The following is a 5,000-nucleotide window of genomic DNA, read 5'->3' on the forward strand; positions in this document are numbered from 1 at the left end:
TCTATTACACATAGAGTTTCCAGTGCCTACCACCCTGAGTCTCAAGGTGCCCTCGAACGTTGGCACCAAACGCTTAAATCCATACTGCGAAAGTACTGTCTTGAGACCGGGAGGGACTGGGATGAGGGTGTTCCTTTTGCCTTGTTTGCGGTTTGTGAGATCGTTCAGAAGTCCTTAGGGTTTAGTCCGGCTGACCTTGTTTTTGGACAGACGGTATGCGGCCCTCCGAGAGTTCTGAAAGACCAGCTTAGCTCGGGTAGTGCTTCTTCTCAGAATGTGTTAACTTATGTGAGCCGGTTCCATGAACAGTTGCACAGTGCCTGTGCCCTCGCTAGGGAAGCTCTGTCCGCCTCACAGAAGCAGATGAAGCGTCACTTTGATAAGAAGGCTGTCCCACGTTCACTGCAGACAGGTGACCAGGTTCTAGTTCTACTGCCTGTTCCCGGATCCTCTCTCTCTGCCCGTTTCTCCGGTCCTTATTATGTGGGACGGAAGTTGAGTGACACAGATTATGTTGTACAGACCCCAGATCGGAGGCGCAAGTCAAGAGTTTGCCATGTCAACATGCTTAAGTTGTATCATGCAAAAGTTACTCCTCATGAGGACCCTGTAGAAGGGTCTACGGGTCCCACGGTCAAGTCTGCCGTTCCAGCTGTATTGGTTCCAAGCTCCTACCAGGTTACTGAGGGTGACGAGGATGGATTGGAGTTGCGGAGTGCTCCTCAACAGACCCCTCGGTTGTTGAACTCTCAGATGCTGTTATCTCTTGACTCGCATCTGGCCTATCTGGATGAGGAACGTAGGGCTAACATGGTAGCCCTAATACGTGGGTTCCCTTGTCTGTTCGGTGATGTTCCTTCCCTGACCACCGTTTTGAAACATGATATAGATGTGGGAGGTGCAGCACCTATCAGGCAGCATCCATACCGCGTTAACGCTACAAAAAGGTTGATCATGACGCAGGAGGTGTCTTATTTAGTAGAGAATAATCTGGCGACTTCGAGCTCTAGCCCTTGGAGTTCACCATGCCTCTTGGTACCCAAGCCGGATGGCACGTTCCGTTTCTGTACGGATTATAGGAAGGTGAACGCAGTCACGATTCCTGACTCTTACCCGTTGCCGCGTATTGATGATTGTGTGGACACCATTGGGTCTGCCCGGTACGTGACAAAGCTGGATCTGTTAAAGGGATATTGGCAAGTCCCACACACTGCTCGTGCTTCGGAGATCTCTGCATTTGTTACGCCAGACAAGTTTCAGCAGTACTCTGTGATGGCGTTTGGGATGCGGAACGCACCTGCGACTTTCCAGCGCTTGGTGAATAACGTTTTAGCTGACGTCCCACACTGTGCTGCATACCTCGATGATGTGGTTGTGTATTCGTCTGATTGGGCCGCTCATGTAAATACCTTGACAACAGTGTTCCAGCGTTTGGCGGGGGCTTCCTTGACGCTGAATTTGGCAAAATGTGAGTTCGGTAGGGCTACCATTACTTACCTTGGTAAACAGGTTGGGGGTGGTGAAGTGCGCCCCTTGGAGGCTAAGGTGACTGCTATCACTGCCTCCGCAGTGCCCACCACCCGGCGTGAGCTGCGCCGCTTCTTGGGTATGGCTGGGTACTATCTGTGGTTTCTGGTTCTCTGTTGTCGCCCCGCTGACTAGTCTGTTGAGCCCCTTGGTCCCGTTTGCGTGGTCTCCAGATTGCCAACACGCTTTTGTTTCCGTTAAGGCTCTGCTATGTAGTACCCCTGTTCTGGTGGCTCCTGACTTTGAGAAGCCATTCAAGATGGAGGAAGACGCATGTAATGTAGGCGCCGGTGCCGTTCTTATCCAGGAGGATTCCAACAGTCTGGACCATCCGGTCTGCTACTTCTCGCGGAAGCTCGCAATGAGTGCCAGAGACGGTATTCTACTATCGAACAGGAAGCTCTGGCTTTGCTGTTTGCGCTCCAGTTTTTTGAAGTTTATTTGGGATCGAGTTCTAGGCCTATTGTGGTCTACAAGGATCACAATCCCCTGGTATTTCTCCACCGGATGTATAATCAGAACCAGCGCCTCATGCGGTGGGCGCTGATTGTGCAGGGGTACAACCTGGTGATTCGTCATAAGAAGGGCTCTGAAAATGTGTGCGCGGATTCCCTTTCTCGTGTGTGATTTTTGCTCTTATGGGTGGGGGTGTTACGTGTGTGGTTGTTTTCCTGTGTCTTCCTGTGTTCTCCGTAGATCTCACGCCATTTGCTGTTCCTCCACCATCGTCCAACCCCCTGTCCAATCTGGGAGCTGTCTGATGGCCAATCAGTGTCATCAGGCCTTGATAACCTGCACCTGCCTGTCTCCATTGTAACACGCCATTGTCTGCTGTTTGTTGGCTGTGTCATGCTGTTGCCTTTGTTTTTGAGATGCCATAGGGGTTTAGGTGAATAGGTAAGATACCCTTGGGTGTACACTACCATCACGTAGTTTTTCCTCTGTTATCACATCAGGTTAGAAGCGGGGCCACCCTCTGTATGTATTAGCTAGGTTGTATGTGTGCACTAGTTAGTTGTGCACACACTATAAGCGGAGCCTTTGAATTGGCTCCGCTTATAGTTCCCTATTCCCCTTGGCAGAATGCTCGCCAAATAAATACCTATGTAACTAGTTTGCTGTTGTACCATGCGTTATTGTTCTCCCAGTCAGTCCAACAGTTACATGTGTTATGGTTCCCCTACTTCCCCCCTAGACGTAGCAAGCGAACATCCTGGAGCCGTAACACAAGGTGTGTCTTTCCCTGCCATAACGAAAAAAATACATTTTAAACTTAAATGATATGGTTGGTGCTCCAGTCACATTAACAGCACACAATGAAAAAAACTACAACAAACAAACCAAAAAATGCACCGCAGGCAGTTTTTATTTTCAATCCCTGGCAAAACCGATGAGCCTGGTCAAAGCGCTAATCTGTCCTTTTGCGACAAACATATCCCAATCCAAATATCTTCCCCCCCCTCCCCCATATCTATGAGAAAATAGAAAAAAGGAAGAAAAACCAAAACCAGTATTGCGGTATTCATCACAGAAGCTTCTGCTATCACCAACCCCCCACACCCCCCCCCTCTCCTGTCACATGATCAGGCCGCCGATAGACTCAGTCTATGAATATCACAACAGCCTCCACCAGCCACACGCCGTACTCTTCAATAACTCACTGGGCTACAGGCAGCAACAGACAGCCAAAAGAGAACCACCTCTATGAATATTAATGTGTGCTGCTGGGGGAGGGCGGTGGCTGAGGGGTGGGGTGCGGTGGCTGAGGGGTGGGGTGCGGTGGCTGAGGGGTGGGGTGCGGCGGGTGGAGTAGGCTAGCACAGGGGGGGCTCCTCCAAATCCTCTGGCTGATAAACTGAGGAGGGGAAGGGAGATGATTACACGCATGGTTCTTCACTGGGCTCTCCCAAATCTCATTTTCCGTAGTGCATCCTAATGTGATTCTCGCACAGGCGCACACACACACGCGCACACACGCACACGCGCACACATGCATGTGCACACAACACACACATGCACAAACACCCTGAGAAATTCACACCTGCGTACGTGCACACACATACACACCCCGCACGTACGAACACACACGCACTCTTGCAGGTGCATGCACGCGCAAACATCCACACACTCTCACACATATATTCTCACATTATACAAATGCACACACACACACACACACACACACAACACAACCTTTTGCGCACACACGCGCGCTCATAGCTTACATACACACACACACACACACACACACACACACACACACACACACAAACACACACACACACACGAACACACACACAAAGTCACACCTATGCATGTTCACGCTCATGTTCAAACACACACACACACACAAACACCAGAGTGTGTTAAGTCCCCCCCCGCCATAAGCTGCTGTTAAAACGAGGGTCGAAGGATCGACAGTTCCGGTGATTTCCTCTACATATATAAAGCCCCTCCACCCTCCGCCAACCCGGTCCCACCCACACCCCACCCTAACCTACATGGTGTAACGGCACCGGGCGTTCTGTCCCGGGGCGTTACAGGAGCGCGGCTCGGGGCCTGCTTGACCTTTTGTCTTTGTAACGCGCCGCATGTATCACTGTCATTTAAACAGGAGACGCGGACAATGGAGGGCCGAGGGAGATGGATGGGTGGAGGGTGCTGAAATGGGAATCAGGAGTTATTTTCTGTCACCCCTGATGGAGCGCTCCTCTGTCAGACCTCTGTCAGACCCCCCCTCCCAACTCTTAAAAGGCGTGTAATACAAACACACACACTGTGTGTCTGGACGTATGGCGATGATGTCCTCCTAGTTATTAGTTAGTTCCACAGAGAGGTTTAATCTATTTATTCAGTCTAGGTATGGTTTATTGCAGACTTACACAATATATGTGGACGTCACATCCTCAGCAGATCCTCACACAGAACCTTAAATTATAACGTATGTAAACATTTTCTTTTTCTTGCAAATACATTGATCTCTTCCTCTATTGTTGTGATATTTAAGATGACACACACACACACACATACACACACACACACACACACACACACACACACACACACACTCACACACACACACACACACACACACACACACACACACCACCAGAGCACACAGGGGAGGGCTTAATTACGCTCTCGTTTTCCATGTGACAATCAATAATCCAATTCATCCAATCATTCATGCTGTCATCTTAATCAATACCCTGGTGGTAGCGTTCGTCACACGTTGGGATGTCCTGGGGACCGGGGCCCTTGGTTTCATTGCAGGTTTTTAAACCCCCATTAAATCAAACATTAGAGTAGGGAAACACCATGTACATAAACATCAGTGTCCTAAACATATCTAGCAACACATGGGTATTGAATGAATATGAAACAAAATACCTTTAATTATAATCACTTGATAATAATGAGGTCATTTTTTAACAATGTGAACAAATGGGCAAACTAATTAAACTGTCCTGTTT

Source organism: Pollachius pollachius (assembly GCF_949987615.1).
Source record: "Pollachius pollachius genome assembly, chromosome: 11".
In the NCBI taxonomy this organism is placed as follows: Eukaryota; Metazoa; Chordata; class Actinopteri; order Gadiformes; family Gadidae; genus Pollachius; species Pollachius pollachius.